The following is a 13,341-nucleotide window of genomic DNA, read 5'->3' as shown; positions in this document are numbered from 1 at the left end:
ATTTTGTATGGTTCAACACATAGCGGAACAGGCATTCGGATTTTGCGAGTTTTTTCGGGATTTGAGATGTGGGTCACACTGTCGAATATTTTAATGAATTTCAGATTTTTATCTGAAAAATTTGTAAATTCATATGGAATTAATTCTTATGATTAGTATTGAATATATCGAAGTGTTTGTGATTAGATTTAAAGCTTTCGGAGACACATTTAAACGGAAAAGCTGTGGTTGAGTAATTAATTAAAATTTACAAAGCGAGGTAAGTGTCGTGGTTAACCTTGACTTGAGGGAATAGAACCCTCAAATTATTTGTTATGTGAATTGCATGTGAACAACGTATAGGCGAGGTGACGAGTGTCTATACGTCGTCAAATTAATTGTTTGCCTGCTTACTTGAAAAATCATAAATTATTTTAAATCATGAATTAATTATTATAATAATTATTTCTCTCCTATTCTTTGTCAAATATTAATTTTTGAATTCCTGCATTAATTGTTACATGCTATTTGAATTATGTGCCTTAATTGTTATTTGACATTTAGTATATTAAATATTAAACTGCATATTTTTCCTCTGATTTCTATAATAATTTGCTATTTGCCTTAGTTTGTTTCATAATTAAATCATAATTATTTTATACTTGTTGTCTTATAATTTTATATTAATTGTTGTATTTATTAGAGAAATTTCTTCTATAAGAATTGGTAAATGAATATGTTGGAGGAGCGGGTTGCACGCCGCAACAGAATTAATTATAATTAATATATTGGAGGATCGGGTTGCACGCCGCAACAGACTTATTAAAAGTCCATATTAGAGGATCGGGTTGCACGCCGTAACAGACTTATTAAAAGTCCATATTGGAGGATCGGGTTGCATGCCGCAATAGACTTATTAAAAAGTTGACATATATATATATATATATATATATATATATATATATATATATATATATATTGGGGGATTGGGTTTGCAAGCCGCAACAGACTTGATTAAAATGAATATATTGGAGGAGCGGGTTGCACGCCGCAACAGAACTGAATGTGAATATATTGTGAGAGTGAGTTGCACACTGCAACAGAATTGAATTTGAATATATTGTGAGAGCGGGTTGTACGCTGCAACAGAATTGATGAAAATGATAATTGGTTATGACTGCTGAGTTGGCTTCAATTATTATAAATGAGTTTCCTGATTTATTTCTATTATTGTTGTTGTTACTAATATTGCGTACAGGTAATGTAAGTGACCCGCCTTAGCCTCGTCACTACTTCGTCGAGGTTAGGCTCAGCACTTACCAGTACATGGGGTCGGTTGTACTGGTACTACACTCTGCACTTCTTGTGCAGATTTCAGAGTTGGTTCCAGCGACGTGCCATAGACTTGCTCGGATTTCAGCTACTCGGAGGAGACTTAAGGTATAACTGCATGGTGTCCGCAACTTTAAAGTCCTCGTCTATTTTACTTTAGCTGTGTGTTTATTTCCAGACAGCTTTATTTTATTCAAACCTTTAATTGTATTTATTCTAGAAGCTCGTGCACTTGTGACACCAATTCTAAGATGGTATTTAGACACCGTTCTTTTTATGAATTATTCATTATATTTTAGACTTTACTTCCGTATTTGTTCTTTGTTATTAACAAATTTAAAAATTATTTTAAAAATGGATAATATTATTCTAACGTTGGCTTTCCTAATAAGTGAAATGTTAGGCGCCATCACGGTCCGAAGAAAAAGATTTCGGGTCGTGACAATGTGTGTATGTGTGTGTATGTGTGTGTGTGTGTGTGTGTGTATATATATATATATATATATATATATATATATATATATATATATATATATATATATATATATATATATATATATATTTTCTCAAAATCGTGTGATTTGATCGAGTATATGCTGTTGTATATATATATATATATATATATGTGTGTGTATAGTGTCCATATTATTGGTCAAAATGGTCAAACACACACACACACACACATAATACTGACCGATTTCGGTCGATAACTTATTTTAAAACAAAATGTGATTTGTTCATATATATATATATTCTCCAATCGTGTGATTTGACCGAGTATATGTTGTTGTATATATATTCATGTGTGTGTATGTGTGTTTGACCATTTTGACCAATAATACCGACCGATTTCGGTCGGTAACTTATTTAAAAATAAAATGTGATTTGTTTAACTGATATATATATATATATATATATATATATATATATATATATATATATATATATATATATCCAATCGTGTGATTTGACCGAGTATATATTGTTGTATGTGTGTGTGTGTGTGTGTGTGTGTGTTTGACCATTTTGACCAATAATATCGGTCGGTAACTTATTTTAAAACAAAATGTGATTTGTTTAATTGATATATATATATATATATATATATATATATATATATATATATATATATATATATATATATATATATATATATATATATTCTCCAATTGTGTGATTTGACCGAGTATATGTGTGTCAATAAAAATAAAATGTGATTTGCTTAACTGATATATGTGTGTGTGTATGTCTATATGTGTGTTTGTGTGTATGCGTATGTATATAAATATATATTCAATTTAGGATGTTATATATACGTAGATTGTAAGTAACAATAATCTATAAGTGTTTGACCATTTTGACCACCAATACCGACCAGTTTATATATGTAATTTATTAAAAAATAATTTAATATTTAGTGATATAAGTTGTAGTGCAATATTAAAACTTAAGTTATAGCAACAACATCACACACACACACACACACACACACACACACACACACACATATATATATATATATATATATATATATATGTATATACACACACACACACATACATATACATACACATACATATCTTGTTTAAATACACACAGGCACGCACACCACACATGCATATTGTAATGACCCGGTCTGTCATTTTGAGTATTACAGTCCCGTTTCCCCATTTATTGCTCAATTTGTGCTTTAAAGTTGTTATATGACTTGTCGAGGTAATTGGTTCGGGTCCGGTGAGGTTTTGGAATGAATTGTAGCACGTTTAAAGTTTAAGTTGAAATAGTTGATCGGATGTTCACTATATGTAAACAACCCCGAAATAGAGTTTTGATAATTCCAATAGCTCCGAATGGTGATTTTGAAATTAGGAGCGTGTCCGGAAAATTAGTTGGAAGTCCGTAGTTGAATTTGGCTTGGAATGGCTAAAATAGAAAGTTAAGTTTGGAAGTTTGACCGGGGAGTTTAACTTTTTGATATCGGGATCGAAATCTGATTCTGAAAATTGGAATAGGTCCGTTATGTCATTTATAACTTGTGTGCAAAATATGAGGTCAATCAGAATTGATTTGATAGGTTTCGGCATCGATCGTAGAAGTTGGAATTTCCTTAGTTTTAATAAGCTTGAATTGGAGTGCGATTCGTGTTTTTGATGTTGTTTGATGTGATTTGAGGGCCTGACTAAAATCGTATGTTGGTACATTTAGACGGAGTTCCGAGTGGCTGGGGCACATTTTGGAGTGCTGAGGTAGAGGAAAAGTGCGGACCGCAAAGGAAAAGTATGGACCGCAGAGGAAAATTTCCGACCGCAGAGGAATTGTGCGGACTGCGGAATTTAGATTTTTGCAGATTCGATGGTCCGACTTCGGAAGCTTATATCTTTTAATCTATAAGGAATATAGAGATGATTCAAAAACGAAAGTTGTAGCCCTTTGAATCTAGTTTCAGAAAGGTATACCATTAATCATTTGGACATTTTTAGAGACAGTTATGGTCAATTTACTGAAGCCTGGTAGTGCAGAGCTGCTGAAGTGCGGCCGCAGAACCTGGGATGTGTGGCCGCACAAACAAATGTGCAGTCAACACAATGGGGATCAGGTTTTGTACTATATAAACGAGGGTTTCATCTCATTTTTCATATTTGAACTTTGGGAGCTCGGTTTGTGGCGATTGTTCGTTAGATTTTCAAGAAATTCATCGGGGTAAATGATTCTACCTCGGATTTGGTTAATATACATGAATATATCATTGTTTTTTCATCATTTAATCAGTATTGTGAGATGGAAATTTGGGAAAAATTATAGAAATTTCATAAAATGATTTTTTGGGATTTGAATATTGATTTGGAGTAGAATTTGAGTGAAACTAGTATGGCTAGACTCATAATTGAATGGGTTGTCAGATTTTGTGAGTTTCAACGGATTCTGAGACGTAGGACCCACTGCCGATTTTTCGAACGGAGTTGAAATTTTTTATAAATTGTTAAATTGTAAGTATTAGAGTATATTTTGATTAATATGCACGTTGTTTGTATATATACAAATCGTTTGGAATGAGTTGAGGAGATAGGAAGGCATATGGAGGTTGATACGCGCGGAATGAAATTTTTGGAGTATTGTTTAGCTTGCTCGGCAACAGATTCGGCTTGTTCAAGGTAAGTAACATCTCTAATCTTGGAGCTGAGGGTATAGACCCTGATTATATGTGTTATGTGAATTGTTTGGAGGTGACGCACATGCTAGGTGACCTGCGTGTGGACATGCACCGTAGAAATTGAGACTCAGTTGATTCCGTAGAGCCTTATAGTCAATTAACTCTTATTTCTCCATGTCTTTTTATGTGTTAGGGAAACTGAGTTGTGACTCATGTTAGAAATCATGCTTAGGCAAATGTTGGTATTATTGCCTTATTGGGACCTACTGAGGTCATTTCGGCTATCGAATTATTTGTTTAAATTGAAACTTCATACTCAGTCATGTTCATTCATTTCATATCGTCTTTCAGTCTCTGTTGCTATTTATTGATTCATCATATTATCATTTCTGGCCAATTTTCATGCCATTGTGAGCCCGAGAGTCTGGAGAGATTGATGACTGAGTGAGGCCGAGGGCCTGATTCTGAAGATGATTATGGGATCGGGATGCACACAGCAGCAAGCCATATTGGCTTTATAAATATTATTATTTATGGGATCGTACTGCACGCCACAACATGGTTGACTGATTTATGCCATGATTGGCTTGTTATAGCGCTTGGGCTGAAGGAGCCCCTCCGGAGTCTGTACACACCCTAGTGAGCGCATGTACCTACTGAGTGCGAGTGCCGAGTGCCGAATGCGAGTGCCGAGTGATTGGGAGGATTGAGTGACTGAGAGGATTGAGTGACTGGGAGGACTGAATGATTGGGAGGACTGAGTGAAATGATACTGTGAGAGTATGCATGTGGTTTTATCACTGTGTTGCATCGCATTGACATGCACATTTGACATACAGGCATAGAGATGCATTTTTCTCATATTGTATGGTATCGTGTCATTCATGACTTCTCACACATATTGGCATATGGGCATAGTGATATATTTTCCACTGGCTATCTCGAAAGAAAATGAAACATCTTATTTATATTGAAAGGATATTTGTGAAAATTACTGTTTTAAAACTTACTCATATTTTTGGAAACTTTGGCAAAAGACATGAGTTTTCACTGATACACTTGAGAGGCAGAACTCTTTTAAGAAATCATGATTAAGCTGGGCATTTTGTCTCTGAGTTACTTCTTTTATTACTTGCTTTACGCTGTTATGGACAGTTGTTGGCTATTGGTGTTGGACCCGATCTTTGTTCCAGCTCGTCACTACTTTCAACCTAAGGTTAGGTTTGTTACTTATTGAGTACATGAGGTCGGTTGTACTCATACTACACTTTTGCACCTTGCGTGCAGATATTGGATACGAATGTTGCTGGGATTGACGTGAGCTGGATTTGGAGACGTACCTGTGTTCCGGTCATAGCTGCCTCTTGTTCATGGTAGCCTTAGATTTATAAAAATCTGTTTATGTACATTTCGAACAGATGATGTATTTATTTCATACCAACTTTGTAAAGTCTAATCTTAGAAGCTCATGATTTGTATTACCATTCCTTGGGGAGTGCATTAGAGTCAGTTAAATATTAATTGAATTGGATAGTTGTTATTTGGCTTACTTGACGGGTTGAGTTAGGTGCCATCACGACTAGGTAGATTTTGGGTCGTGACACATATATATATGTGTGTGTGTATAAGTGTTTGACCATTTTGACCACTAATACCGATTGATTTCGGTCGGTAACTTATTTAATAACAAAATGTATAGTGCTATTAGATGTAGTGTTATATTAAAACATAAAGTTGTAGCAATAACAACATATACTAGGTCAAATCACACAATTTGAGGATATATATATATATATATATATATATATATATTTTTTTTTTTTTAAAATAAAAATAATAGATTTCGGTCGGTAACTTATTTAATAACAAAATGTATAGTGCTATTAGATATAGTGTTATATTAAAACATAAGTTTTGTGCGCGTATGTATTTTTTTGTGTGTGTGTGTGTACTATGCATGAGTGTGTGCACGTATGTATGTGTGTGTATGTATATAAATAAATAATTATATATACAATTTACTATTTTCGACCGATATCGGTCGGAAAATTTATAATTATATGATAAATAATTATTTATTATCAAAAAAACCAATTGATGTAGGGAGGGAAAAAATTAAATTAAAAATTCCGACCGACATCGGTCAGGTATTCTATATTTCTTTTAATTAATCATTATTTTTGTAGATAGTCGCAAAATAAAAATTTCTAACAAAATTTAATTAAGATTTGCAACTAAATCAGTCGCAAATGAAGAAATATCGATATTTTTATTTAATTAATATTCAATACTTACGACTGTTTCAGTCGGAATAATTAATTAAAAATTAATTTTATTTTGTAATTTTTCGACGGAATCAGTCGCAACTTTTAATTTATATTTATTTTTTTAATTCTGGTCAGCGACAGAGTCAGTCGCTAAATTTGCGACCGATTCGGTCGCAAATGGCCTAATTTCAAATGTCCCCGTATTTTTCAATTTGCGACTGAATCCGTCGCAAATTTTCGACTGATTCTATCGCAAATATATTGCGACCATGTGTTTTCCGACTGACACTTTTCAATCTTAAATTCGTCGAAAAAATACGATTTTCGACCGATTTTACGACTGATTTGACGTTCGCAAATTTGCTATTTTTTAGTAGTGTATTTGGACGAGTCGCATTCTACACGATAATGCTAATTTCCACTATCATACGATTTCACAAACAAAATTGGCTAAATACCTACATAACCACTTAAACTTGGCACCAGGGCCGGCTGGAGGGTAAGGCTGCTCAAGCCATTGCCTTGGGTCCCAAATTCTAGAGGCCCCCCAAAATATTATACTATATTATTATGTAGAAAAATTAACTCAAATAACCGTCCACCCAACTACTTAAATAAAAAATAGCCGATAAAAGTATAACATATGCATAATTTATGTATTATATATGAATAATTATGTATAATCAATGTATAATCTATGCATATAACTAGAAAGAGTAAATAGTGAATATGACCGGCTATTTGTGTAAAGATCCCTATTATGTATTAGTATATATCTTATGCGATTACTCTTAAGAGTCCAAATTTTAATATTTGGTTAAGAATGCACAAATGAGTGAGTAAAGAGTGATAAATCTCCGTCTTGTTAGTAGTATATTTATTTTCCTCTTCCGTTCTAATTTTTTCTCCTTCTTTCACATGACTTTGAGATTTCGCTTTCCAATTTCAAGCTCTGTTTCTTTTATTTAGCTACGTTCTAATGTTTAATTGACCCATTGATTAGAATAGAAGATCTTTTGTGTCTCGCTGTTACATGAATTTTGTGAAATAGGCCTCTTAATACAATTTGGTTTTAGACCATCAACTTCGTTAAGCCGCCCCTGCTTGGCACGATAGGTAAGTTAAACACTTTAATTTGGCCAATCACCAAATTAATAAATATCTTAACTTGCTGAAGTGTGTCTCATATATTCCTCACACTGTGATGGTAACTTGTGTGTTTTCTACTCATGTTAAAGCGTGAGAACGACCTAACTAGACCAAATTGTTGATATCTCTTTTCACATCCCATGCGTTTTCATAACCCAAGATGAAAAAGATTACTACTATCGCTAATTACTATGGGGCAATTTGGACAGAATAAGGAAATTAATGAAGGAGAAAGAAACATCAAAAGAAAAAAGTAAGAAAATGAGTGAAGTGGTAGGCAGAAAGCTAAGTGAGCGAACGTAAGAATTGTAAAATTTCAAAAAAAAAAAGTGAAAGATTTTCAAGTAAAAATGATATTTGAAAATTAGAGTTGTATTTGGACATGAATATATTTTTTGGTTGTTTTTCAATTTTTGTGAGTGACCTGAGTGAAAGTTTTGGAAAACAGTTTTTTGAATTTTTTAAAATTTTCAAAAAATTTTAAAATTCATTTTCAAGTAAAAATTAAAAATTTTATGACTAAATACTGATTTCGAAAAAAATAATTTTTTTTTGAAAAAAAGTGATAAAATTTTCATGGCCAAACGGGCTCTTAAAAGTATTACTCCTTCGGTCTCAATTTATATGTCATTTTATTTTGTCTATTAAAAAAGAACAAAACTATATGTAAATTCTGCCATGATTCTTCTTAATTCTGCTTTTACGCCGCCTATGGGCATTCAAACGAAAACAGCTAGCACGATAGCCTAGTTGACGTACCAAACCATTTACCCACTGTCATCGCCAGAAAAAGCTTGAAAAACTTGTACGCCAATATCGTGGAATTCATGCTCTCCTGACTTCAAAATTTCGAAGCATTAAAATATTTAGCCTTTGTGTGAAGTAAGATTGAGACGATTGCAGCTACCTCTAAACCATAGGTTATACGATAATTTCAGACGCAACTCACTGACCTAGGTATGTTTTCTCCTCTGTTTTATACTTACTACTTTATACGATATACCGCTTTGATATTTTGAGTCAAATATTAAGTCCATATTCTTTCAAATATATAAGCGTTGTTAACCATTCTCTTTTTAGACTGTGTCTTTTGTACTGCACATTTTCAGTTATAAGTAATTGAGTAGTCATTCTAATATTGATTAATACTACTAATAAGAATTGTAGTGGAGTTCTAAGTACTCTTTTATCTAACCAGATATTTCGAGTTTGAACCTTGGGTATATAGTCACATTTGTTATAGAGCGTTTTACCCCAATGAGGAACTTCCTTTCGCGAATTTTTATTAGTCGACTCCCAATCTGCATCAAAATCACTTTTGAATTTGTCCTGATTCTGATCATGATTCCGTCCTTTAGAAGACACCAAAGACTCAGTTGATCATCTTTAATTCTGATCTTTTATTCATAACGATTGTGGACATCTGCCCATGTAGTTGCCTAGAATTCCAACAGGCTTTCCTTCAACTTTCTGGAGGCATCAGAGCTTAGTGGATTGAGACCTTTGGTGAACGCTTCAGACACTCATCTGGCATTGCTGGCAACAACATCCCCTCTAACTGAAACGGAATTACGAATTCTCACAATAGTTCGGATTCTCCTTGAGCAATTCTGAATATGTCTGCCTTTCTAGCTTGAACTTTTCTTGCCCCAGCATGCACTTTAATGAAAGAATCTGCAAGTATTTCAAAAGAATCAATGGAATGCTCAAGTAAAAGAGAATACCAGGTTAAATCACCTTTTGTTAAGGTTTCGTTAAATGTTTTCAACAAAACAGATCCGATCTCGTGCGGGACCAAGTCATTTTCCTTTACCGCCGTAGTATAAGTTGGGATATGCTCCTGTGGATCCGAAGGCCCATCATACTATGAAATATCTGGCATCTTGAATCTTTTTGGGATCAACTCTAGGGCCACACTTGGTTTAAACTGCTACTGCGTAAATTTCTTTGAATCTAGTACTTTCAAAATCGACGGTGCTTCCGGGATCTGATCCATATGAGTATGAAATTCTTTAACATTTTGGTCCATTCGTTCATTCATTTACCTTATGAATCTCATGAGCTCGGTTTTGAAAGGATCGTTAGTGTTGTTGTAGTTCTCAGATCCACTACCGTCACCACCTGCTTCATTTTTATTAAAATCGAATCCCTCCCTTGGAGCAACATTATTGGTACTTTGCAGTGTTTGATTTCTAGGCACGCTGGGAGGAATCCGAACTCCTCCATTAGGGTTATTGGAAGCAACCGAAAGCGCTCGCTTCAATTCTGTCATTATCAGGTCTTGCCTTGAGAGATGCTTCATAATTTTCCTTTGTTGCTCTGGCAGAATTTTGACCGTTTCAACAACAGGTTCATCATATGAAGAATTGGACTTCTCACATGTCCAGGATTTTGTTCTTCGCGAACCGGAGTTGTCTCATCTCCTTCGTTGCGGGTGTCACTTGTTAAATCTTCCCCATGGAACACATCCTCACACTTGTTATGTGCCTCTACATTGTAAGCATCGTTAGCTGCCATATCTGATTTTTCTTTTACTAAAGAAAAGAATCAATATTCATTAGTAACAGATGAATAGATCAAAGCAATTACACAGTTGTCTATGCCCCACGGTGGGCGCCAAAATGCTTACCCATAAAATAGTACAGTTGAATTTGTAACGTAGTTTATAAACACTTGAATTAATTTGATCGAGGAATATGAATAAAATAATAACAGAAGCAAGATTATAAAAATAACTTAAAGGACACATAAGCCTGATTGTATGATGAGCCTCTCCGGAAGCAATAATAAGAATAATGTTAAGCACGAAAGAAAGCAAATAATTTTATGTAGTGGGAGAAAATTATAGCCTTTGAGTACAGATGATTTTTTGTGTCCAACTATATATGGATACAATTTTTTCTAGCTCTATTCAGGGAGACAAGATTCCTAAATCAATCCCTTTTTGAATAAGAATAAAACCCCTATTGATGGCTGCATAACGGTTGAACATTAATACAGAGATTCTCTGTAGTGGCTGCTCATTGACTGTTGTCTTTTCTTGCCGATGTCTTACTTTCAAATCTTCGTTCTCGGTTCCAATGCTTTCGGAACTTATTCAGGACCGGTCACACGCTTGCATCCGGTGCCAACTATTTGCTGACTCATATCTTACATGTCTTCAGGTTTACTTGTTACCTCGTCATTCGTCCAACTATTGCTAACTAATTTTACCCCATATAGATAGTTTCTCTACTTTTCGATGACAAAACTTTGTGTTACCGGAAAGTAGATAAGACCCCTTCTCTTGGCGGGAAAGTTCCTGAACGAATTCTGACACTTGAAAGGACGCACGTCTTCTCGCATTTAATGACTCGAACACGTGTAATCCCATGATTCAGCAAATACTTTCGCTAGTTTTTAAGGTAATCATGACCATGAATTTTACCGTCTATAAACTTCTCCACTACTCACCACTTTTATCTTTCATTTTTACAAACTTTTCTTCTACTTTTTCAAATTTCCTTAGAACCCTACTGCAAATTACCATTCTTCTCAGTAAAACTTTCTTACCCAAATTTTCTACCATCATGTCTTCTATTACTTCTGCCCTCGAAAACTCTGGCCTTCTCTTCGGTGGTGGCCCTAAGAAGAACAAAATAAAAGAAGTCGATGTCGAATCTGAACCTACTACCGTTAATACCATCGTTCCTCTCCAACTCAACTCCCACTTGGAACTTCAAGTCCAAAAAGAACCTATGAATCCCAAAAGCGACAGGCACTAGCATCTTCACATATACCCTTCTTCCATTCTTCTTGCTAGCATTCTCGTTGTGAAGGAAGATTGCGATTGGAAAAACATCGAAATCTTCGCCCCCAATGAGGTGTAAATGGTCACCTTCTCCAGACCAGGGTTCATGTATGTTTATACATACCCCTTCACTTTGAGATTGGTTCAAGAAATTGACCCCATAATTTTAGAATTTTGCCATCGTTACCAAATTTGCTTGGCTCAAGTAGGTCCATCAGTATGGCGCACGGTGGCTTGCCTTTGAAAGCTATGCTCCAAGACCGGGAAAACCCTAACTCTCACACATTTGAACAACCTTTACTCCCCAAAGATCTTCCGTGGAGGTGTGCTAAAGCTCAGCAAACGCGGCCTCCATGCCATTCTTACCAGCGTTGATGACGATAACGATCGTGGATAAATGAAACAACTCGTTGTTATTGATACCAGGAACATTCTCCCGACAATAACTCCTCCCATTCCTGAATCTTGGAATCTTTTTCGTAAGTCTTCGGATATAAATTCCTTACTGTGTCTAAAAAGATTTTTCTTCTTTATTAACTTTTTATTTTCCTTATTGCATCTACTCATTGGGAACCACCATGGGTACAAAATATTCTAGATATTTCTACACCGGACTCTCAAAGGTGGAAAGAAATGGCTCCCAGATTTATTGGAAAGCCAACAAACATAGTAAGTAAAGGTTCTTCCTTCCTTCTTTCATTTTTCAACATGACTCAGAATTAGTTTGTTGACTCCCTTTTCACAATACACAGGCCTTCTGAAGGAATCTTCTATTTGTCATGCTGTTGAGGTTTCTGATGACCCAGAGGAAGCCCAACGACAATTGCAAAATGTTCTCGACCAGAAGAGAGCTCGTGAATCCTCTCTTGCTTCCGGTGAAGGCGCCTCCTCCCGGATTCTCCATCCCAAGAACAAGAAACGAAAGAGAAAATGTACCTCTACGACTGGAACTCGGGATAAGACTTCAACAAAGGAAACTCCAGCCGGACAAGCCATAGTGGTCATTGTTGATGATGGAACTGATGATAAAGTAATTATTCTCCAAAAAAGAAAAATAACTTCATCAGCTCAACCGGATGCTCAAACTCCACAATCGGAAGTAGTCCAAGGACTCCTGTCGACGCTCCCACTCAGAGGAGTTATACGCCTGATATTCCTCCACCATCAACGTCTACACTAGCCGCAACCACAAATCCTTTTACACCAGTTATTTCCTCTCCACCTCTCCCAACCGAACAGAGAGAAGATGTCCCTCCTCGCGGTCATCCGATCATTTGAATTTAGGGAACACTTACCCGACACCCACTCAAAATTTCAGTGGAAAACAGAGCATTATTCTAATGGTTTTGAATGAGTGCCGTCTACTCTCCAAGCTAGCGGAGGTTGCCAATTACCTGAAATCTCTGGCAACATAGAAATATTGGAGAAAAATGAACTCTCTTTCTGTTGAGTGTATGATAAACAATAACATGAACTGTTCGGCTCAGGTATCAACTTAATACTCTTCTCTTTCCTTCTTTCTTGCTAGACTTTGCCTTCATAACCTCAACTTTGGCCTTTTTAGGCTAACTTCCTTGCTTTCGAGGGCCTGCAAAAGTTGATTTTGGACAAAGAGGGACATACCAGGGAACGAAATCAACTTGTTTACGAGCGAAATCTTCTTATCGAACGCT

The sequence above is a fragment of the Nicotiana tabacum genome, chromosome 9, assembly GCF_000715075.1.
Source record: "Nicotiana tabacum cultivar K326 chromosome 9, ASM71507v2, whole genome shotgun sequence".
Taxonomy (NCBI): domain Eukaryota; kingdom Viridiplantae; phylum Streptophyta; class Magnoliopsida; order Solanales; family Solanaceae; genus Nicotiana; species Nicotiana tabacum.
The sequence above is the reverse complement of the archived record's forward strand: the minus strand, read 5'-3'. Positions refer to the sequence as shown.